Here is a 26463-nt window from a genome sequence, read left to right as displayed (position 1 = left end):
TATACTGTTTATGGTTTAGATATAAAGGTTTAACATTGTGAGCGTCAGCGCCGCTGGTGATCTCCTCGTGGTCCCGAGCGTCCGCTACGCTATAGCGAATCATTACGTTAGACGGCAGCCAATAGCGTGCCTGCCTGTGATCTCTTGGCCGTGAGCGAACGTGACGCTTGAGCGTCTCGACTACGGCTAAGCGATTGCTACGCAACGAGCGTACCCTTACGGTACTCCATACGTGAATATCGTACAGTGTTCTTAGACCTCATAAAGGGTTTTATATAAGATAAATATTTAGCTTTGTCAATTGGCGGCTCGCCCGTCCTTCACATATCTGCACTAGGTAATTTCAGCAGACATTATCCAGCAGCAAAGGGCGGGAGGTCATATTCCTCGTAGTGCTGTTTGGATAAGCGTCTGCTTCGCTTAGTAAAGGGTGCTGAAGGAATCCGGGACCGGAGGTAAGAACAAAACGATAGTGTCTTTTTAAAACTGTTTATTTCTGTCTTGCGTACACACGCACGCATATCTGCATTTCTTTTCATTCGTGTATTTTCATATATCACTCTCCTGTTTGCCATTGTATAATTGATAAACGTACTAAGAGAGATTTGCCGCTATTTCATAGTTAAAAAGTAAAGGTAATACAGTTAAGGTATAGAAATACACACAGCTCTACCTAAAGGTAAAAGGAGAGATTGGTGTGGTGTGCGGTAGATGATCGAGGATCATCTACATTGATAAACGTGTTAGTTGTGTTACGGTGGACAAAGACTGGTGTACACGTGTCTCTAACAAAGGGAGAGACTCGCGTGCGCAAAGGCCGACGCATGCAGCGTAAATTACGCAACGGAGCGTCTGGGTACGCCCACGTAACTCAAGTCACACGATAGTATTATTTCAACGCGATAAATAGCGCAACAGGCGATAAGTAGCGCAAATCTATTTTAAATTCGAAATTTAAATTAATAGATCCTTCTCCTAATTTGTAACACATCTGGTCTAAAGAGAAATTTCTGCGCAGAAATAGAAATAGAAACAAAAGTGTATATGTGGTGAGTGAGTGTTTGTTTTTACAATTTTGAGGATTGAACCAAAAGAAATCATCGAGTTCTCGTGAGGTACATACGTGTAAGTGACATGCACGGTGGCTAGGGAGGCATCCTTGGTTAAACATAAAATTTGAGCATTAGAGTATAGCAGACCAGGAGGTCATACTGTAGCAGACCAGGAGGTCATAACAGACCAGGAGGTCTAGGTACAGCAGACAAGGAAGTCCGCTATAGAGTCCACAGGCACAACACCAAAAAAAGGGTTGGTGCAACACCCATATAGGCCATACAAGCTCTTGCTGAAGGAATTCGCAGCCGCAATTTTCGATTCCGCTGGTCGCTCCGTACATAAGATTAGTTGCTTATGTGCTGAACGATTGTACCGCACATAATTGTGTGCATTAGTAAACCTGACCGGTACTATTTGTGTACGAAGGTCATAAACGCTATTTGTACATTCTAACGTGATTTGTGTAATTTTTTATTTTTTCAAAAAGGGAAGTTCGCTGGTCACTCAGGAACTATCTGACAACCACACCTTTACTGGAAAGGGTTAATGCTCTGCGGATACTACTCACATGTTCCAGTAAACAAAGGTTAATAGGGGCCCTGGGTCGAGTACGCCAGCACTATATCAGTGTGATCAGGTCGTATTGGTCGGCGTGGGCGAGTGAGTGAGGTGCTCGGTAAACTTCACCGCCAACCTATCGTGAATATCTTGGTTTTTTGTAAGGTTCCGTAACACCTGCAAATTATGGGGGCCAGTTGTTCAGGAAGGGGGCGATCAACCTCGGTTCGGGTTGATTCTGTAAACCGACCAATCGGGTCGGCAAGGTACGTAATGTGTGAAAAATACGGAAGGCACACAGAAGTTTTATGTGATGAATGGGAGAGAATGACAGTACATGATGGGGAGAAGTTCCCAAATATAGGCAGCTTTAGCCCAGAAGTGTTACTGAATCTAAGGAGAAGGATAGGTCTCATTGAACCAGCAAAGAGACGAATCAAACATTATGATTATTTGCAGTTATGGCAACAGGAAAGTGAATTGCAAAGAGATTTAATTGACTTATCTGACTCTTATCTTGAGAGGAGAGACATGGCAATGGAGAGGATTATGGTTGCGGAGAAAAGCACAAGGTTGAACAATAAAAACGCTCTTAGCAACTGTAGTATAGATGATAAGAATAAGTGTAATAAATGTAACAATGATAATTGTAATACTGTTAAATGTACAACTATTAACCTATGCAAGTTGCACCCCATGTCAAACTTCCCTCAGGAATACAAACAAGAAAGTGAGCCCAGAACAATGTCGGCACCTCTTCCAGAAGCCATCCTACAAGACATCCAGGTGGACGCGACCAAATCGGTAAAGGCAATAATCAAACCCCCTAACGGAGGGTCAGGTGAGGTCGTGTCCACAGGTACGTACAATGTTTTATATCACGCACAAACAGATGTACCCCATATTGTAAGATCAACACAAAATGATGTAGTTGAGTTTGATCCGGTCAGGGTGATCGCAGTCCCCAATGGGAAGACTGACGATCAGGGAATCATTCCCGTCAAGGACAGTGCAATGCGCTGTCTCTGGTCCCGGACCGAATTGAGATCAATTATGTCTGAATTTCCTGATCCTAGGAAAAATCTAGTAGCATGTCAAAGGTTTGTTAAAGAACTAGGAAACTCAACAGAACTCACCAACAAAGAGTGGCGAGCAGTGCTGAGGACATGTTTGCCCTCCAGTGTTGACCCTGAAAAATTCATTGCTGATTGTAAATTAGACACGGAGGCACCTTGTACGGAGGAACACAATCAGGAATGTATTAAGCAGATCAACCGACAGTTAGAAATATATTTCCCAGCCATTGTCGAGTGGAACAAAATCTTCTCCATAAGACAAAACGAAGGGGAAAGTATTTCTGATTATTTCAATCGAGCACTACAAATGATGGCTAGAAACACTGGGATCACGGATATCAAGACAAATGCACAACATAAAGGAATAGCGGTTAAGGTATTAATGAATGGTTTAAAGGATGAATTAAGTACAAGGGTACAGACCACCAACCCAGACTGGAGAGATATCTCGGTGGCCGCATTAAGAGAGGCCGTCATTAATCATGATCAGAATATCACCAGATACAGAGAGTCACTGAGTGACAAGTTGATGGCAACAAGTATACAGGCCCTAACCACAAGACCACTCCAACAAAAGCCCCACCCCATTGCGAAAAATTCAAATATGGAAGTTTGTTATAATTGCCTGAAGGAAGGCCATTATGCAAGAGATTGCAGGTCTAGAAGCACACACAAGGTATATACACCCCCTAGACAACAACATAACCATGATATCCAAGGAAGCAGGGAAGTACAGGGAAAGCGGTTGATGGTGATGAGCATCCAAGCGTTTGAGGAGGCATCAAATCAGCCAAGACCCCATTTCACTGACACTTGGAGGAAGCCCAGGGTTTGTTATCGTTGTGAAAGAGAAGGGCATTATGCCAGTAACTGTAACATCCCACGTAAGGTCAGACCCCCTAGACAATGAATATGACACACCAAATTACAATCAGGGATCACATAGGAAGAATTTTGAGCCACACCCATGATATGTAGTCAGGAAAGGTGATCATTAGGACTGATGGTAAGCCTGAGGTTATAGTTAATAAATTGGGAGGTCATTCCCTGAAGACACAGGAATGACCGGGTGAAACGTTGTAAATGTATCTGTGAAGTGTTTCTTTTTCTCTCTCCCCATCTCTGACGATTATTGGTAGGATTCAAACATTGCATATATACTTGGTCTTTGCAGAAGTCTACCAAACCCCAGCATGACCTATCCGCACCAATGTATTCTGGCCAGATACAGACAATGGAATATGGAAGTGCTGGGGGGAGGGACTGCGCAAGGAAACCATTGGACATGTAGATATGACAGCCTGATGATCTGACAATGTTTTAGAAAATGTTTATGTTTGAAAAATGTTTCTTTTTTTCTGTTGTTTATTGATGTGTTATGTTAAATATACATATATGAATTGTTCTCTCTCTTTTGTTTTTTTGTTTCCTCTCTCTTCTCACTCATGTTTTCATGTTTAAAAGATGGTATGTCACACATCAGTTAGACAAAAGGTAATGCAAGATTTTTGCTCCTTACAGAGAGATCGCTGATTTGGAAGGAATATTGCATCACCGGAATGTTCGTTTGGAAGACTGAGAGACAGCACCTTTGAGATGACAGCAGAACAAGAAGAACAACAAGACTAGAGAACTTAATTATCGTAACAAGTTTCTCTCCCCCTCAAACTGTTTTTCTGTACCCCCATTACAAATTTCTTCTTTTCTCCTCCTGTAAGATGGACTTGCCCCAAGAGACTGTGATATGGATTTTCCTGTTGACCATGATGTTGACCAGAGCAGTCTGTTCCGGCGAGAGTACCAGTGAGGTCGAGAAAGGATCCAGAAAGGTTCCGATGACTGAGAGACGGAGGTGTAAATTTCCAATAGCAACACAACCACCAAGCAAAAGGCGAGTACCGGAAACGATCCAGCAGCCATGTTATTTGTAAACATTGTTAGCTGAAAAGAAAACTGTATCTGTAGGCTCTGTGACAATGTAGTTGAGGATGGGTGCATTAAGAAATGCCAATCCAGTTTTAATATCCATATGGACCGGCATCCATTGAGTGACTATCACTCCTTAGTGGGTAGTATGTTAAATAAAACAGATTGTTGGGTATGCTCTCAAGTACCTCAAGGTCATAGCAAATCAGGGCTAGTACCATTTCCTTTAACGTTAGGGGAGGTACTTGAGTTAAGTGGTGGGAGACCGGTGGACAGGAGGTTTAATATCTCCAGCCCTCCTAGTTTGAAGCTCCACCAATACCATGTGGATAGGTCCCTATTATGTTTTAACATCTCCAATCCCCGAAAGCCGGGAAATTGGGAAGTGTCATGGAGTAACCAAACCATGACCTTTTCGCATAGAGCAGATAGAATGCCTACAGATACAGAGCTTATACGCCACATAGCCAGTAGAGGAAAATCTTTCCGATATAGGTATACCCTAGGAAATAGGATCACGAGAGTTGGAGAGGTATCACTAGGACACAGTGCACAGATCGTACAAACTGATAGGTGTACTAAACAGATGGGAGAATTAGGGTTAGGAGACTTCACATGGAAGATGTGTAATATGGTAATGTCCTACTCCGTCCCATATGTTCTCCCCGATGATGCATATTTCATATGCGGGAGGAAGGCGTATAAAGTGGCTTGCCCCAAACTCTGAAGGATTGTGTTATATTGGAAAAGTACTACCTGAGGTAATGAGTCTAAGGAGTGAGGAAACTGTAATTCCAATGGATTTGATTTATGACCCAAATGTAGAAACAATGATGTGATGAAAATGCGATTTCTACGGTCCGTTTCTTTCACCTGTTTTTCCGTTTCCTCCAAGGTAAAAAGACCCACTTGGACGAGGAATTTGATGAGCCGATATACAGACAACAGATGGATTAAAGAAGAAGCTTTGACAACCTGATACACAGATTTTTGATGAACTTTGCCATAGATCCCCAGTTTCCCTAGAAATTTTAAAATTACGCTAGCCCAACACTTTTGTAAATCTATGGACATTGACAAAGCTTTTGCTCGCACCTTATGGGCAAAAGCACAAAGAAGACTGCATTCAACAGACACCGAACAAGACTTCAACAGACAAATGTTCATTTACCTGACATAGAATACCACTGCATTTACCGTAATTATGTCTTTTCTTCATCTCTACAACCTTCAGGTAATTACACACATAGTATAGGGAATACAGGCACAGATATCAGCAATCACATATTCCCCCATTCATGTATCATCAACTAAAATGTGCTCCCCCATTTTGTTACAACCAAAAGCCGAAAAGAGCTCGGTAAAGTTTGACAGCCCATCCACAGACCCGTACCACGGGATAAGAAGGAATTCAAATGTATACTTTGCAATGCCTCGAAGCTTGATGTACAACACGTACGGCACGATGATACAGGACCCCCCCAAACATGGATTCATACACACATGCTTCTACTATCTCACTAGGTCATACCCTCTTCACACCTTCTCCACTCTCCTCCCTTACCCAACCATGGAAATGTATTAACCCCAGACATATATTTTTCTCTTTTTGAAATGTTTTAGAAGGTGGCAGTTATTGTTGACTGCCAAAGGGTGGACTGTCAAAGTCAGAAAAATATCTCTATACACACTGCCATATTTGCACCTCATACACGTCCGCGCTGCGCATGCGTACGCTCTCCCGTGCGTGCGCATACTCACAGTCGCGGGCACCCGCAGGCGCACGGTATGCGTATTTACGGTAGAGTTTATGTGATCGTAGCGTGCGACTCAATCGTTACATAAATTCACTATATAATGTATTTTGTAGATCATGGTCCCTTTGATAGATTCTGAAAGTTTAGTTAATATAGCATGTTCCTGGACAGAGAGATCCCTCTTTGTATTGTATGAAGGGTCTAACAGGAGTCATACAGTGGTGTTTAGTATCCATCGGAAGAACATTTAAAGAGCAATATTCCGGTGTTGGTTTGGAGCGGATTAATCGCTCGTGCGAATAGTTATGGACATAAGAAGTTTATGTCCATTTACTATTATTTACGCTTACTTAGCCATGCGGCGGGAAACCCAGTATCCCACCCACCTGAGCTGTTGGAAATCGTCACAGCCCACCTGTATGAATCAACCTATGACCTTTTGTCATAATGCGAAGCCGAATTCCTGTGTCCAATGAACAATGAGATTGTAGGGACCATTGAATTGTATTGTGTGTGGGGCATAAATAGACAAGCCGATCACATCCAGCTCACTCTTCAACGGTTATCATTGCTGAAAATCGGGAGCTGGATGTCCAGAGGCGCATGCGATCGTTCCCCTTGTGCGTAAGTGTTTCTCCGCAACCATATTGTTCTTACTGTTATTGTGAGCCATTACTCTCTCTCTCTCGTCTCCTCTTTCTCTCTTATTTTCCCTTAAAACGTAATTGTATTGTATTTCCTGTGTAGTTATCTGGTTAGGTAGTTTATGTTATATTGTAGTGTATGACTTGTATTGTGTTAATTCTTTTGCAAGTATATCATTCATAATATATAAGGCGTTAGACCCTAAGCACGGTATCTGTGTATTTCTTATAGTGTTTAGTATTCTCAGAGCGTCGGTGACGCTCGAACAGCATTTGAGTTAATAAGGTTATACTGTGTTGCATTTACACTCTATCACTACACTAAGGTTTTACTGCATAATATACTGTTTATGGTTTAGATATAAAGGTTTAACATTGTGAGCGTCAGCGCCGCTGGTGATCTCCTCGTGGTCCCGAGCGTCCGCTACGCTATAGCGAATCATTACGTTAGACGGCAGCCAATAGCGTGCCTGCCTGTGATCTCTTGGCCGTGAGCGAACGTGACGCTTGAGCGTCTCGACTACGGCTAAGCGATTGCTACGCAACGAGCGTACCCTTACGGTACTCCATACGTGAATATCGTACAGTGTTCTTAGACCTCATAAAGGGTTTTATATAAGATAAATATTTAGCTTTGTCACTGGCGGGGTACCTTGAGTTGGGCACATTTCGGGCAGGAGGCCACAAATTCAGTAATGTCCTTTTTTAGGGTCGGCCACCAGTATGATCTGGACACAAATTCAAAGGTCTTGCGTATGCGAGAGGAATGTGCCCAATGCAAGAGCTTCCTTCTGAGAGCCAGCTTTACGAAACTTTTCCCTGGCAGGGGCATAGAGTCCAACCTCACTGCAAAGAACGCCACTGGATCAATGATAAAATGCTTGTCAGTAGACTCAGACTAATTTTCTTGCTCCCAGGAGCGGGAAAGGGCATCAGCCTTACAATTTTGTGACCCTGGACAAAACTGTAACTTGAAATCAAATCTAGAGAAGAAAAGTGCCCACCTGGCTTGGTGAGGGTTAAGACATTGAGCGCAATTTAGGTACAGAAGGTTCTTGTGATCCATCATAATGGTGATGGTATGGGAAACACCCTCCATCAAGTACCTCCATTCTTCCAAAGCGAGCTTAATCGCCAAAAGTTCTTGATCGCCAATGGCATAGTTGCGCTCAGCATGAGAGAACTTTCGTGAGAAGAAGCCACAAGGATGTAGCTGTCCATCTTTAGCTCTTTGAGACAGTACTGCGCCCACTCCAACAGACGAGGCGTCCACCTCAAGGATCAAGGGCGAGCTGATATCAGGCTGTTTCAAAACCGGAGCAGTGATGAATCTTTGTTTCAACAAATGAAAAGCTTGAGTAGCTTCCTCTGGCCATTTAGAAGGGTTGGCAACTTTTCTGGTAAGAGCTGTAATAGGCGCTACAACAGTGGAAAAGTCTTGAATAAATTTCCTGTAGTAGTTGGCAAACCCTAGGAACTATTGGACACCTTTAAGGGTTACAGGAATTGGCCAATCTTGGATCACTTGAAGTTTCTCGGGGTCCATCTCCAGACTGGAACCGGATACAATATACCCCAGGAACGGGATGGATTTGACTTCAAAGACGCACTTTTCCAGTTTACAATACAGATGATTGGTGCGGAGGCGGGACAAAACCTCTTTCACCCAGAACCGATGTTCCTCCAAATCATGCGCAAAGATAAGAATGTCATCGAGATATACCACAACGTGACGATACAGGATGTCTCTGAAAATTTCATTTACGAAGTGTTGGAAGATCGCTGGAGCATTGCTGAGTCCAAAGGGCATGACGAGGTACTCATAATGTCCATCACAGGTGTTAAAGCGGTCTTCCACTCGTCACCCCTTCGGATTCGGATGAGATTATACGCACCCCTCAGATCTAACTTGGTGAAGATAGTGGCTCCACTGACGCGGTCAAACAGCTCGGTGATAAGCGGCAGAGGGTACCGATTCTTCAGTGTGATGTCATTCAGACCCCGGTAGTCAATTCAAGGCCGCAGGCTGCCGTCTTTCTTCTTTACGAAGAAGAAGCCTACGCGAACTTGTGAAGATGAAGGCCGGATGAATCCTTTTGCCAGATTTTCCTTAACATACTCCTCCATAGAGTGGGTCTCAAGTAGTGACAATGGATACGTGCATCCATGAGGAGGAGTTTTCCCTGGGATAAGATCAATAGGACAGTCCCATTCTCTATGAGGAGGAAGAATATCGGCTAAATACTTGCTGAATACATCGGTGAAGTCCAGATATGGAGAATGTGGAACATCAGGAGACTTAGAAGAGGATTTGCATACTGGAAGGACCTTTTGCAGACAAGTCTTGGAGCAACAAGGACCCCATGCCAGGATATGGGTCGTCCTCCAATCAACTTGGGGATTATGCAGACGAAGCCATGGGAGGCCTAGAACCACAGGATGAGTGGCCCTTGGGATTACCAGGAAATAAATCATCTCAGTGTGTAAGACCCCTACCTTCAGACAGACAGGTAGGGTCTTGGAGGTAATAACAGCATCAGGAATCCTACTGCCGTCCACGGCAGTTAAAGAAATTGGACTTTACAGTATCTCAGTGGGTAGAGACCACTGCTTAATGAGCCTCTCCGGCTGCTCCAGAATCCAATAAGGCAATAAGATTCTTGGTACTCTGAGCCACCAGAAGGGAAACAAAGAGTTCGCAGTTACTTGGAGGAGGAGAGGCATACATTACTCCTAGCCGACCTTTTCCTTGGTGGGCTAGGATTTGGAGTTTCCCGGACGCTCAGGACAGGCGTTAATGAGGTGGGAAGGTGCAGCACAGTATAGGCATAGGCGGTTAGATAAGCGTCTTCTACGCTCTGATGGAGACCGTCGTAAATGACCTATCTGCATAGGTTCATCTTTAGACGGAGATGGCTGATGAGGAGGTGGAGTAGAAGGAGTCTTATGAGCTGTTGACCTGCCTCGTTCTATAGCCCTTTCGCGGAAGCATAGGTCAACCTTGGTGCAAAGCGAGATGAGCTCATTCAGTTTCGAGGGTAAGTCTTGGTAGCGAGCTCATCTTTGATGCGTTCTGACAAGCCTTGCCAAAAGGCTGCATAGAGGGCTTCCTCATTCCAGGAGACTTCAGATGCCAACGTCTGGAATTGTACTAATTACTGGCCGACAGTTCGCGTCCCCTGATGCAGCTGAAGGATCTCGGAAGAAGCTAATGACACTCGACCTGGCTCATCAAAAATGCATCAGAATGTTGCCATGAAGTCGGAGTAGGACGACAGCAGGGTATCGGATATTTCCTATAGGGGTGAGGCCCAGTCAAGGGCAGAACCACTGAGTAGTGAGATGATGTATGCCACTTTAGTGTGGTCTGTGGGAAAACTGCTGGGCTGTAGCTCAAAGTGGATCTCACAATGGTTCAGGAAAACCCTGCAGGCTTTCGGGGACCCATCATATTTGGCAGGTGTCGGCAAGTGGAGACGTGGAGGAGAAATGGGCATGGTGGGTGGGGACACCACCGGAACTACTAGTGTCGACACACTGGATGCCCCTGACCCACGGAGGGTAGCTTGAATCTCATCCAGTCGTGAGGAGAGGCCCTGGAGACATAGGATCACATGGCCCTGTGCAGCCTCCTGATGTTCAAGACGAGCTGCCAGTTCTTGCATCGGCCTGGTCCCTTGGACCTGATCTCTAACTAGATCCATTAGGTCAGTGCTTACTGTCACAACTGAGGGTTGATGACGGTGACTGGAAGCCTCAGTTGTAGGGGCTGACTGATACCGGAATTTAGGAGGAGAGAGTGGACTCCTAGACATGCGCAAGGTAGTAGTATGAGAAGCCTGAAGGCGTGACCACGACAACTGAAATAACTTTGAAGGGTTTTATTAAATAAAAAGTCAAATAAGGTGCACTGAAATAATACTGTCACAGGGGATAAAGAAACATACTGCTGGTTGAGACCAGTAATCCGGAATAAATAAAAGTTCTGTATAAAGCTTGGGGACCCAGGTGAGGAATAACATGATGATGAGGATGATACGTGAAACTGTAAATAATATGAGTGTTCATGGGTAAACAGAAGATGAAGCTGGGGTTCGCTGGTAAATGAGAAATGAAGCTGGGGTTCGCTGGTAAATAAGAAATGAAGCTGGGGTTCGCTGATAAATAAGAAATGAAGCTGGGGTTCGCTGGTAAATAAGAAATGGAGCTGGGGTTCGCAGGTAATTAAGAAATGTAAATGGAGAGTGACTGCTTGGAAGCCAGAGTACACACACCACTTAGCACTAGATGCGGGAACACAGAGAAGCAGGCTGCACCACAGGCTGGATACAGGAGAGCTGGAATGCACCGCAGGAGGAAACCACTGAAGAATCAGGCTGAGCTGCAGAGAGAGTCCACAAGAGAACTGCACACTGGAGTAGCTGAAGGAAACAGAAGCACTGACAATCCTCTGGGTGTGGACACAGGATATTTATACCCACAGGTTAGCAGGGATTGGTGTGCAATTAGGCTCAAGCATGTCAGTACTGCGGATAGGAGGAACAATGTCATGTGATTGAAGTCCAACATGGCTGTGCCCATGAAAACACACAGAAGGGTAATAAAGTACTTTAGACATGTAGCAATGGCGGCGGAGGCCACAACAGCAGAACTTCACGCGCCCAGACGCGCACAGCGGTCACAGGGCCAGAAATGACAGCAGAGACACATGGAGGACGTGCATCCAGGAGAGGACCTCAGGTGCGACGGTGACGGCCGCGGCGGGGCCCAGGGCGCCGCACTTCTGTGAGTACACATACCAAGGTGGACGGTAAAACCAGCGCTGCAGGCCACAACCAAGGTTAAAGCCTGGCCCTGGCCCGCTGAGCCAACCTCAGGAGGCACCTAACGGGTAGAAAATGGCATCTCAGTACCCGGATCGTGACAAGGACTTTGATTAGTTTCTGTCTTTAACAATTCCTTGTAGTTAAATATAGTATATTGTATTACAAAAACAACTTAAAACTAGAAATCTTAACATTTTATTATTAAGTATAATTTATTTAGTTACAGCTCTGTGTAAAATGTTTTCATTATAGGCCTTAATGTCTGAGTCACCTGTATAATTCTTACCTGTTTTAAAGATTATGCTGTTCACAATTATTTTTTATGTACTGTAAGTGAATTTTGGGGGAACAATTTAATTATGCCTAAAACTATGTGTTTGTTAACTTATACCCCTTTCAGACATACAAAAAAAACTGGTTTTCACCCATGAACGTACATCGACCTGTGTTTTTGCTATGTGTGAACAGAAATTACCCGGGTCAAAGTCTCTCTGCTAGCGTTTTTCCCAGGTGTGACCTGTAGTGAGAGTACATCCAACATGGGTTTTTAGACCCCAGTTGGAAGCAAAGTGACTGTTTGGCTAATGGCTGTAACATAACTCAGCTAAGGTTAGACTATTACACAGTAGCCTATCCAAATGCTGTATACTTACAGGACATTCACACACAAGAAAGGCAGATCTGAAACTGAGGAATGGTAATACTGGCTGATAACTGGGTGTGGGAGGGGGCATGTGAGCACATTAGTAATAAAAATAACAAATAATTACCTAGTAAGTAGAACAGCTTTAAAGCAAAATGTATTTAAATAGGAAATAAAACAACAAATTTGCAATTTACAGATATAAAAGGTATAATAATATACATGAAAGTGTCACCTTTAAAGGCACACCAAATTCCAGGGCAGACCCAGGTTCAGTGTGAACACATCTGACTTGAAAATATCCAGGGTTTTAGGTGTAGTGTGACAGGGGAATCAAACTGAGACATGGGAAATTCCAGGGTTGATAGATCTGGTTCATACCCCTTGTACATATTTCCCATGTTTTAAGTATGAAAGGGGTATAAGCTGCAATACAGGAAAGTTGTATGAAACACTAAAAATCCTGTTTGCTATGTTTTTCCCACGTTTTTTAAGCTCAAATGAAAGTGAAAAAAAAAAAAATACAAACACAAAACAATATAAGTAAACAAAAAAATGTCCCACCTTTACACTTCTACTAATGGGATATACTTAAAATGCCAGCTGTCGGGATCCCAGCGTTCAGGATACCAATGCCGGAATCCTGACAGTTGACAATGGCACCATCCGGAATTCTGGTGCCACAGGACTATTCCCAATCGTGAGTGTCACGAAACCCAATAGAGTGGGAATAGATTCTGTGGCAAGCGCATCATGCCACCGAGCCCACAGTGTGGTGAACACAGTAAGCCCACAAGGGGACTCTTAGTGCTCGCCCTGCTGCCGGCATTCTGGTGGGTGGGATGCTGCTGTCGGGATATTGACAGCCGGCATTCCATTCACCGGTGTAATGTATCACACACCTACTAACTACTGCTAAATTATAACAGCTGGGATAAGCCAGAAGTATAGTGGATTTAGCTAATGTAAGAATAAATATGTTTTAATTTAGATTTTATAAATTAGAAAATTATGGTTTGGTTAGTGTGGGGGGGGAGTTATTTATTTAAATTTTATTTAAAATTATGTGGGCTTGTAACTCGTGAATGAGTCTCTGACACAGTGCTGACTAGCCTTCGGCTGATAATTGCTATGGCAGGGGTACTAGATGTTCATAATCTCCTTGTTATAGTGGAAACCAGCCAAGACTAGTTAAGGGGGTGGATTATCAAATGATGTAATATTTTTTCCACTCTGTGTATGGGTAATATTTTTAATTACTTATTTACTTGTGTAACCAGGTTTAGCACTCAAGTCAATTAGTGGTGATGACTTGCTGTTATCACTGTGGAACAAAATAATGGTGGACAAGTAATGTTCCAATTACAGTATAGATTATCATTGGTCAAAGAAGTTTGGTAAACTGGCACAGGTTGCTTAATTTTCCAGGGACAGATTTACAAATGTAATCACTACTGGTGGAATCACTCAAATTTCTCAGCGTTAACTGCAACAGCTTAAAAGAGAACATACATTTGGGGGTATTTGTCATAGCTTGGAGGAAGATAAAGTACCAACCAACATGCTCCTAAATGACATTTTTAAAATACAGTCTGTAAAATGACAGTGAGTAGCTGACTAGTTAGTACTTTATCTCCCATGAAGCTTTGATATTGTGATTTGAATAATCTCATTTTAAAGAATCAGGTCTAAAAAACTGCCATCTTCTTGCTGCTTATTTTCTGATTTTGTAAACTACAGATTAATCCATTTTGCAATGTATATTCACTCCATGTCTAAAAGTCAGAATGGAGGTTATGGAAGCAGATTGATGTGTGATTTGGTTTTTAGTAAATATCACTTACAGTACAACAAACCATATATAGAAAAACACAAAAAAACATGGTGATTCATGTGAGGATATATGGTCTGCAGATCATTCAGACACAGTAGAATATGAAAAACTTGCAATGAGGTTAATTTTGAAGACACAATTGAATACAACACACCACACTTAAAAGTTCAATATGTTAAGGGAGTAGTCCAATAAAATGCAAGGCTATGCACAGTCTGCCATCACATCACCAACATGTCCAAAGATTGGTGTCAATGTCCTGAAGCAATGGGGGGTTCAAGGTGAATAATTGGGCTCAATGTCCCAAATGATTCAATACAATGGGTGGCACAAGATAACTGTAGGGTTGTGTTTGGCTTTCTTTTGTGTTTTAGGATCTTAGTGATAATGTAAATATTACCTTTCAACACAAAGCTATACCTTTAAACACACATTTACCATGGAGCTGCTGCGGTTGCTAGCTCACGCTACGTACTTCGTACGCTATTTGCGCACAGAGTCCCGTACCGTGTACGCACTTAGCGTACAAACGCCACACTGCGGGTACAAAGTACACGCAGTGTGTTCGCACCCAATTAATACACCTTAAAACCTTATACAGTTATACAATGCAATGATATGATTACACTTTAAACCTTATGCAGCAAAGCTCTGCAATGATGTTACACCTTAAACCTTAAGTAGCTCTGACGGTATAAAGTACCCGCAGTGCGTACACCTTATCAATACTTATAAACCTTATACAGTTAAATACGCTTTAAACCCTAGCAGGAAAGTGAGGACACAACACCGGTTTGTAGTTGAAACCACAGGGTTCTAAGGCCACCGTGGATTATTTCAAAAGGTAACACAGTGCAAATTATACACTACAGGCTAACAAAATAAATCTACAACAGAGTAAATGGCTACAGTCAATGTACATACGTGTGAATATTCGCAAGCGCTTCCCGGTTCCGGTCCTCCGCTAATCAGGTTGAAAGCGTTAAGAGTCTGTGATAGTGACCTGGCCTGCAGCTCGCTCTTTATTCAGTAGATCAAGACATAATACAATAGACACTGTGTGCTCTTCTTCCATTGGTTAGGGGGTGGGACATGTCCTGTGCACCGGGGACCATTGGTCAGTTCAAGAAGTGGGCGATGGCTAGGACTTGAGATGTGGTTTCTGTTGTTTACATCTGAGTTCCCGCCCCATGATCAGTTAAACCCATCACATTAATCATAAATCTGGTATTATTAATAACTTAATGAGGTAAGATTTAATAATGTTCTTATTCCCACCAGATTAATGTTTATGTGACTCTGAACAATATGATCCCACACATGATATGATTATCTATTTCAGTCTTCAAGATATACATATATCCACATATTCATATATATATATATATATATATATATATATATATATATATACGTACACACATACTCCTGCTATTACAATTTGTTAGAAATTATATATTTATTCCTTCATATATATATATATATATGAACACCTACATTTCCATGGGTTTTAGACTAGGAATGTTAATATATTAAATTTCTATCTGTCTGGTCTAGTTGTGGTTAGCTATTGTTTCTGATTTTCCAAGCAACCTCGGCTACTGGGCATTGTCACCCTGTTTGTCCCTTCCTTTCAGGTGAGACAATGACAACTCAGCACTCATTGTTCTAAATAGAACTTGCCTATGTTAGTAAACAAAGGTGTCTGACCTCTTCATAGAATCTCAAAGCTTAGTGTAAATAAGGCCATTGTATTTTAGTCTCTGGGAGATTTAATTTATGTGTGACTGGGTTTCATTCTCTTTCCCTCCACATCTCCTATATATTTGGCTACATCTGTGACTCTGTGCCTGCCCGTAACGCTGGGTGGAGTCACAGCGGTGGGCGGAGTCAGCAAGTCTCTACTCCTGCTGCCTGTCCATCTCTCTCTCCCCTCCCCCCACCCATCAGCAGCTCTGACTCCCCGGCCGCAGTGCCGGGCCAACAACAACGGCTGATGCCGCCCCCGGCTTACACATTAGGAGGGATGGGTGGCGCAGGAGAAGGCTTTCATAGCCCTCCCTGCCCCGCGTACACACACCCGCCGCCTCCTCCGCACACATCCAGCTGTCCGCTTTTCTGCTGTGACAGGAGCCAAGTGCTGCAGTGACGTCATCTCCTGCAGCACTCGCCTCCTGTCCCAGAGAAGAGCCGCCACACACACTCCAGTCTCCGGGGGCTACCAGCATCAACAGGCAAGCTGGAAACACCCCCGGAGCGAGAGAGAAAAGACCCGCGATGCCACGCCCATTTCACAGCAGGCCACGCCCCTTTTCTGCCACGGGGCGTTGAGAGATGTGTGTAACAGTAATACTGACCCGATGATGCCTCTGGACACTACTGTTTATCAGCCTGCAGCAGCCGCCCACAGCCTCAACGGTGAGTCCCTCCGGCCATCCTACCCACTGATTCTATGTGTGGTCCCCACTTTACAAATGTCTCCTCTTCTGGTGCCCTCCCCCTCCACTACTTTCCCCCCTCTCTTCATCAGCTTCCTCGCTGGGGACCCTCCCTGCCGACCCGTGTCTCTATATCCCCTCACTACCACCCCGCGTCTCTCTATCCCCTCCCTACCACCCCACGTGTTTCTATCCCCTCCCTACCGCCCCGCGTCTCTATATCCCCTCCCTACCGCCCCGCTTCTCTCTATCCCCTCCCAGCCGCCCCGCCTCTCTGTATCCCCTACCTACCGCCCCGCGTCTCTCTATCCCCTCCCAGCCGCTCCACCTCTCTGTATCTACCTGCTGCCCCACGTCTCTGTATCCCCTCCCTAACACCCTGCATCTCTGTATCCCCTCCCTACCGCCCCACGTCTCTATATCCCCTCCCTACCACCCCACGTCTCTGTATCTCCTCCCTACCGCCCGCGTCTGTCTGTATCCCCTCCTCCCTATGCCTCTGTATCCCCACCCTACCACCCCGCATCTCTCTAACCCCTCCCTACTGCCCGCGTCTCTCTATCCCCTCCCTACCGCCCACGTCTCTCTATCCCCTCCCTGCCACCCTGCGTCTCTCTATCCCCTCCCTACCGCCCGCGTCTCTCTATCCCCTACCGCCCTGTGTCTCTCTATCCCCTCCCTACCGCCCTGAGTCTCTCTATCCCCTCCCTACCACCCTGCGTCTCTCTATCCCCTCCCTACCGCCCGCATCTCTCTATCCCCTCCCTACCGCCCACGTCTCTCTATCCCCTCCCTGCCACCCTGCGTCTCTCTATCCCCTCCCTACCACCCTGCGTCTCTCTATTCCCTCCCTGCCGCCCTGCGTCTCTCTATCTTCTCCCTACTGCCCCCTTCTCTCTATCCCCTCCCTACCGCCCCGCGTCTCTGTTTCCCCTTCCTACCGCCCTGCGTTTCTGTATCCCCTCCCTACCGCCCTGCGTCTCTCTCTATCCCCTCCCTACCGCCCTGCGTCTCTGTGTGCCCTCCCTACCGCCCTGTGTCTCTGTATCCCCTCTCTACCGCTCTGCGTCTCTGTATCCCCTCCCTACTGCCCTGCGTCTCAGTATCCCCTCCCTACCGCTCTGCGTCTCTGTATCCCCTCCCTACCGCCCTGTGTCTCTGTATCCCCTCCCTACCGCTCTGCGTCTCTGTATCCCCTCCCTACCGCCCTGTGTCTCTGTATCCCCTCCCTACCGCTCTGCGTCTCTGTATCACCTCCCTACCGCCCTGTGTCTCTGTATCCCCTCCCTACCGCTCTGCGTCTCTGTATCACCTCCCTACCGCTCTGCGTTTCTGTATCCCCTCCCTATGGCCCTGCATTTCTGTATCCCCTCCCTACCACCCCGCGTCTCTGTATCCCCTCCCTACCCCCCTGTATCCCATACACGGTCCATACCACTGGCTCCTTGATACCTCCCTGACAAACCCTCACCAGGAGGACAGGAGCCATAACCCCCTGCAGTGCCCCCCATAGTTACCGGTATATCGGTGATGCTCCGCTCTGCCGCCTCCTCCCTATCCCTCACACAGCAAGCGCAGGGCGCAAGCCCAGCACCGAGCACATGACCGCGCTGTCCATGCCCATTGGCCCTGGTACCAGCTCCAGCCATCGCCCCCTCCTCCTACTGCACCTGAGGGGGGTGCGCACATAGCGCATGCAGAGGGTACTGGTGCACCTGCGGCCGCGTGGAGACCTTGCGTGCGCAACATGTCCGTGTTGCTACACCAGAAGGATGGTACGGTGTAGAGACAGGACACAGCTGCCTCTGTTCCTCATTGTACCAGCACTTCCCTCTGTGTCTAATGACACCATTTACCTCTTCATGTGGGTATGTCTATATCACATACATCCTTATCCGTGTCCTATATATTGTTACAAATAAAATGACATAGGTATAGGCCCGCACCCCATCCCCCCACACCTGCATCCACCTCCCCCTCCACTCGCAGCATCTACATACTCCCTGCCTCATCCGCGGTCCCCCCGCACCCGCTACATTCTGTACATCGTGCTCTGCAGGCACTGTTCACGCCGTCGCAAAGGGGCTACGCCCCCTTCACCATTGGAAGCACTTTCGTCGTGCAATATTTAACCACTAACAAACCTAGGAATGCAGGTAATACTCATACAAATATTGAACCGCAGCAAGGCGTGCAGGGGTTAAGGGGGCGTAGCCCCTTTCGACGGTGTGAAGAGCGCCTGTAGGGCGTGATGAAGCACCTAGTACATAATATACAGTAAATACAGTTTATACCTATATTCTACTTCTGCACATAACTATACGCAGGAACATGCAATCTTTCTCTAACCAACACCGGAATGTTACTCTTGAAATACCCTACAGCTGGATACTAGACATCACCTTCTAACCTTAGTCTGACCCTTGCTATCATGCAAAGGCGAATCCCTGAGTCCTGGAACCATTTAAACTGTTGATACTTGCTGATGTGGTACAAGGGAGCTATATCTAAAATGTACACTATTTGGGTTAAATATGTAATGTTCTAATAACCCTCTATGCGTTCACAAACTCTACCGTAAATGCGCATACCACGCGCTAAGGCGCATGGCCGTGGGAAGCTACTTTACGCAAATTGCGGATATGCGCCCGCACGGCGGAATAAGTGCACGCGCAGCGGGCATGTGTATGGGGTCAGTACATGGGGTATGCATTACAATATTTTTCGACTTTGACAGTTCACCCTTTGGGAGTCAACAATAACTGCCACTATCTAAACAGAAAAATATACAATACAATATCTACAGATGATTGGATATAAACATACAATACAAATTGTCTACAGATAATTGGATGGTAGGAGGAGAGGTGTAGGTGGGAAATGTATGGCCTAGTGGGATAGTAAAAAGCATGTATGTATGAATCCGTGTCTGAGGGGCATGTATCATTGTGCCGTATATGTTCTAAATAAGCTTCGAGGTATTGCGAAGTATACATTAAATCCTTCTTATCCCGTATTAAGGGTCTGAAGGTGGGCCAACAAACACTACCGAGCTCTTTTCGGCTTCTTGTTCCAACAAATGGGGTGCACATTTAGTTGATGATACATGGAGGGGGGACACATGTGAATGCTAATATGTGGATATCACCTGTCGACTATGTGTGTCACTACCTGAAGGTTGTAGAGATGAAGATAAGGAACATATCAAAAATACATTCACATCACATTTGCGTAATCATTCTTGGGTGTTGATTGAAGTCTTCTCCGGATGGGTGTATTTTTGCTGAGGGAAAACAAAGGAGAAATGGGTGAAAGAAACGGACCGTGGAATCACGTCTTATCACAACATTGTCTCTATTGATGGGTCATAAATTAAATCAGTTGCTGTGGCAATGCCCCCGCTCCTTAAACTCATCACTTTGGTACTGTGCTTGCGCCGCATTAAAACTCGAACACACTTAAATATCAAGCCAATCATTATGACAACTCCCAGGATACAAAGGAGAAACTTTCCTACACTCACAATGACATTTTGAGCCCATTCTCCTAAACCTGAGAACCAATTGCGTGGGTTCAACCATGAGACCCAGCCGGTCAGTTCATTACTCACAGCAGTAAGGGTAAGGTTGTGTCTCCTTCGGAACTCCCACTTCAACTGAAAGATATCGTCCATCTTTTGATCTATGACCTCGGTTGGGTCATCAGTGCTGTTTGTAATATACGTGCAGCACTTCACACCATACTGAGTTGCCAAAGTGACGCAGTACCCGCCTGTCACCGCTGTGATATAATTGAGGACCATCCTGTGCTGGATCAGTTCCGTTTTGTAAGCTTGCAACTCCCTCCCTGTATACCTGAAGGTGTCATCATACATCTCGGTGATATTATCTATCAGGTTCGCTAGCGCATGGATATACCTATAATTTATAATTCCTCTGGCAGTACGGGTGATGTCTAACGCGAGTAGGAATTGATTCCCGGTGGATTTGTGGATCAAATCAGAGGCTGCGTGCTCTGTCCTATCTTTAAGGTGTCTCTTAACAAAGTGTTCATAGTGAGTATGAGTGTAAGGAGCTTGAGCACTGCGGTGAACGTCTTTCATCTTATTATGGGTTATGGTCATAACCTCAGGCAACACTCTTCCAATGTAACACAATCCCTCTAAGTTTGGGGCAAGCCACTTATAAGCCTTCCTCCCACATATGAAATAAGCATCATCGGGGAGAACATATGGGACAGAATATGACATTACCATATTGCAAACTTTCCAAGTGAAAAATCCTATCCCTATCTCTCTCATATGTTCAGTACACGTATCAGGCTGTATGATATGCGCTCAGTATGCTAGTGATACTTCTCCAACCCGCATGGCCTTACTTCCTAGAGTGTACCTATACCGAAAATACCTCCCACCGTCGGCTATTTGGCGTATAAGTTCAGGGTCTACGGGCATTCTGTCAGCTCTGTGTGAAAATGCCATGGTTTGGTTATTCCATGTCACCTCCCAATTTCCCGGCTTTCGGAAATTGGAAATGTTGAAACACACTAAGGATCTATCTACATGATACTGGTGGAGCTTCAAACTAGGGGGCCTAGAAATATTAAATTTCTTGTCCACCAGTCTCCCACCCCATAATTCGAGTACCTCATCTATTGCTAAAGGGTACGGTACTAATCTTGACTTGCTCTGACGTTGAGGTACCTGTGAGCACACCCAGCATTCTGTCTGGTTTAAGACCTTACCCACTAATGAGTGATAATCACTCAATGGATGACGGTCCATGTTAATATTAAGGCTGGACTGACATCTCTGGATGCACCTGACCTCAACTATGTTTTCACAGTTTCTACAAATACAATTTTCCTCAGCCAATAACCCTTCACAGTGTCTCCTAGTTTCTTGACTACCAGATCGTTTTCTGATACTCGCCTTTGCTCAGTGGATGTGTTGCTCTTGGAATTCTACAAATCCATCCGTGCCATCAGAACCCATTCCAGATCCTTTCTCGACCTCTCTGGTACTCTCACCGAAACAGATTGTTCTCATCAACAACAGGATTAACAGGAAAACCCGGAATGCAGTCTCTTGGGGTAATTCCATCTTGTTAAGGGAAGAGAAAGGGAACAAGAAGGGGGAGGAAAGGAGGGTAGCGGGAGGTGGAGAAAATAATAAAAAGGAAAAAGAAAACTGGTGCGACAACCGCCTCTGATCTTATTGTTCTCCGCGCTCAGGTGCCGTGACAACAGTCCTGCCTCTCAGCCTTCCCGGAACAGACACTCCAGTGATACGATGTTCTCTCCGAGTCAGCGACCTTTCTATAGGGAACATGAATCTTGCATTACAATGTGTTTAACTGTTGTGTATTATCAGTTGTGTGAAGTAAACCATCCGTGGAAAGTGAAAAATAGAGAGAAAATAATAAAAAGAAAATTTGTCAGATTTGCGTTCACCATCAGGCTGTCACACCATCATGTCTATCGGTATCTATGCACAGTCTCCCTTCACCAGTATTTCCACTCTCCACCCTTTTGTGCATGGCCAGGCACAGTGATGCTGGTGAGATATACTGGGTTTGGGCAGACATCTGAAAAGACCGAGTAGACGTGTGACGTTTGAGCTGTAAATCTGTCGGTGAACGTCAGAGATGAAGAGGAAACTTTGAAGGCAACTCACAGAGTTTAGTAACAAAGAAGATTTTACAAAGTTTGACATCTGGATTGGGCACTACAGGGAATGATTCCCTAATCAGGCTGTTCCCTTAAAAAAATTCTATGTGTGTTATATCTTTACTGGGACTATCCCAGCCATCAATCCAGTGTCTTGTCCATTCTAAGTTCATAGGGAACCCGGTATCTTTGAGATAATTTCCTCTACCTGTTATGGACATGCTTCTAAAACAGTGAAATGCAATATTAGTCTCCGTGGGTATTTAACATATTTTGTGCTTCCTGGGTGGGAGCACTCTATATGTATACCATCTCTTACATAACTCCTGTTAAATTACTTAGAGGTCACTTCTGCTAGAGAGAGAGAAGCAGAAGTTTAGAAGCCTCCTCCTAATTTCCGTAAATTCTGTCAAAAGGGTAAAGTTGCATTTATTCTGTTCTTCCCATTAACCGAATCTGTGTTTTTCTATACTGCTCGTGATTCCTTACTATAGGTCCCTTGATCCTGTCTATGTGTTTAATACCGTGGCTTGTTTATTCTGTCTAAGGGTCTATATTGGCTATGTGCTCTACTACTCCTTCAATTTCTAGCAAAATGTCCTTTATTTTTACAAATGTAACATATCTTAGGTCTTTTGTTACTACTAGGGTTTTGGGGTTTGGGCTGATGAGACTTTGGTGTAAGAGCCTGCATACTTTCAATCCTCAGCCTCTCCTCTCGCAGTTTTCTACGCCTAGCAATATTCCTATGGTGTTCAATTGCGCACTCTCTAAGGCAAGCTACTGTGACCCCTCTTCAACCAGGCAAAGAGGTTTGTACTTTGTCCCTCACTGTCTGATCGAGTCCGTCCATTAGCACAGACACAGCCACTTCTCTGTAATTTTCATCGTTCCCTGCATCTAATACCCCCATGTATCTGTCCATTTCCTCCAGTGCTCGGTGGAAATATTCAGATGCCATTTCATTTTCCCTCTGTTTTAAGGAGAAAATTCTTCTCCACTCAGTGGGAAAACACAACTCTAATTGCCTATTAATTTGTTTTATATTTTCCTGATTGTTTCTGTCAGTCATAGGAATATCTGACTCTAATCTGCAATCAGTGATTAATTTTTGGGTGTTAATATTAGGGGGTAGGCATGCTTTCAAAAATGTCCGCCAATGTTGGTTTGTTGGTTCATACACATTACCCAGATCTCTGATAAATTTCTGACATCTGGCTAAATGATTCTGAGGGTTGGGGAATTCTGAAATGATTGATCGCAGCTCATCTCTGGGCCACGGGCAATACATTGCATTATTCCTGGTGAGGACTACTTCCTGTCTATCGGTTCCCCCATTGGGAGTTACTATTCCCAAAACAGGGTGTAATCCTACCATTCTGTTCCTAATCTGTTTACTGTGTGGTGTTGTTGTTTCTGTGCAATGAACTGTCTCATACTTACCGGTAGCTGTGACCTCACCCGTTCTTTCATTGGGGAATACTGTTACTGCACTACCTGGTTGGACAGGTCCCACCTGAGTTTCCCGCAACATGACTGCTTGGAGTAGAGCTGCGATTTGGCTGACTCCTTCATCTTCCTGTGACCTAAAACCTTGGAGAGACTTCAAAACAGGATACATTTTGCAAAAGTTAGGGTTAATACATTGCTCTTTCATATTACTATCATTTACGGATGTATCATTGACTGTAGCCTTCTGTTCCCCTTCGACCTGTGTCGACAATGGTGTGTTTGTGTTCTCATTCCCGCTAGGTTTGGAACCGATTGCATATGTTAATTTCTCTTGCATATCGCCCTCTTGCTGCCATAAATTTAAACAGTTTGTGTGTCTGATCCTTTGTTTTTGGGACTTTAACAGACATATCCTAATCCTTAAATTCTGCAACACCTCTGAGTCAAAACTACCTATCCCGGGAAATGGTGCTTTATACCCCACAGTCATTCGTGTCCATTCATCACAAAAGGTCTCAGTGTGGGGACCATACTTCCCCCATATTACTAACCGAGCTGACCCCCTGGGTCTGAAATCTGCAGTCTGAACCCTGACTGAGGAACGTCCCTGTGTTGTGCACTTGGCTTCAATTGTGGACCTTTTTAACACGGGAAAACTTCCTAAAATGCACCAAACACAGTAGTCTACCGGTGGAAGTCCTCAAAGTTCTTCCACTAACTTCTTCTGCTCCGCGTATCACGGATCCGCCTTATTTAGCAGACACGTGTAGCCGTTGCAGGCCCTACTTCGGCCTATATCCCCTGGGCCTTTAGGAGTAACTTACCGTACCCAGTGAATATCTGCCTCTGGAGATTTTCCTGAGAGACCAGCGAAAACTCCCTAAACCTTTACTTTACACAAATCACGCTTGCATGTGCTTCCTATAACGCGTATGATGATGAGATTTACGCACAAATATGCAAAACTTCGTATCACGTTGCGTCACGTGTTGCCCATACAACCGTGCGGTCCAATCGTACCGCTTATAGACACTTGCTATCTATAAGTGGTAGGATCACTGGAGTCTCCACACTGTGCTCCAAAACAGCCGGAGCGTAATACCACGAAAACTTTATCACACTCCGTTGCACGTATTCACCTGGACCGTGCTCACCACGTTTTCACCTAGACCGTGCTTCACCAAGTTTCACCAAGCTTCACCAAGATCACCAAGTGGGGTTCAATACATTCACACCTTATTCAGCCCACACTAACATTCTATAGTTTTCTGATCAGAAAAACATATTTTCCAGTTAACTGATAGCTTTCCCCAGAGGTACTACAGTAAAAAAGGTTTTTAAACTAAATATTGGAAACTGAACTAATTTGTGCTATTATCGCGTGGCTACCGTCTCGCACCTAAACTAAAACAATGCTATTGTGTAATTTGTACTTAGCGGTCGTACCCTTTACGCATGATGCGTAAATACGCCACGTGCGTAGGCCTTTACGTAGCGTACGCAGTCCCGTACTTTGTCCGAGACACGTGTACAAAGGCCGTACGTCCGCAGTACTACAAATCCCACACTTCTATAAATGTAAGCGATATTAACTATAATCGCTCACTTAACACTACACACAGTTTCTTCTGTATAAACCTTTACAACTAGGCCAGGCTGTGTGTGCGTCTTACACTTATTTCTTAAAGATTAACTCTATATTTTAACTAAATAGCAACAAATTTTTTTTTCAGTACAGGTCAGAATGAATATAATAATCAATACTTATTTCAATAATGCGAGCAGATATGCAAAGTACAAAATGCAGGTGTATGCGTGTATTGTGTGCGCATTTGGCGCCAAACAGAAATTTCACAGATGTTTAAAATAGCTTTGCGTTCTTACCTTCCGGATTCCACCAGCATCCCAACAAACCTTGCAGAGCAGACGCTTATCTTATCAGCACTAGTGTATCCACCAACCAGGAGAAGGTTTGTGTGGGATACCTTCCCGCCCTTTGCTGATAGATAAAGTCTGCTGTACCCTGCTAGGCTGTGGGTATGAGGAAAAACTGGATGAGCCCTCAATTGCTAATGTCAATATTACCTTTCAACACAAAGCTATACCTTTAAACACACCTTTACCATGGAGCTGCTGCGGTCGCTAGCTCACGCTACGTACTTCGTACGCTATTTGCGCACAGAGTCCCGTACCGTGTACGCACTTAGCGTACAAATGCCGCACTGTGGGTACAAAGTACACGCAGTGCGTACGCACCCAATTAATACACCTTAAAACCTTATACAGTTATACAATGCAATGATATGATTACACTTTAAACCTTATGCAGCAAAGCTCTGCAATGATGTTACACCTTAAACCTTAAGTAGCGCTGATGGTATAAAGTACCCGCAGTGCGTACACCTTATCAATACTTATAAACCATATACAGTTAAATACGCTTTAAACCCTTGCAAGAAAGTGAGGACACAACACCGGTTTGTAGTTGAAACCACAGGGTTCTAAGGCCACCGTGGATTATTTCAAAAGGTAACACAGTACAAATTATACACTACAGGCTAACAAAATAAATCTACAACAGAGTAA

Source organism: Pseudophryne corroboree, chromosome 8 (assembly GCF_028390025.1).
Source record: "Pseudophryne corroboree isolate aPseCor3 chromosome 8, aPseCor3.hap2, whole genome shotgun sequence".
NCBI classification, from domain to species: Eukaryota; Metazoa; Chordata; class Amphibia; order Anura; family Myobatrachidae; genus Pseudophryne; species Pseudophryne corroboree.
Note: the sequence above shows the minus strand (reverse complement) of the source record.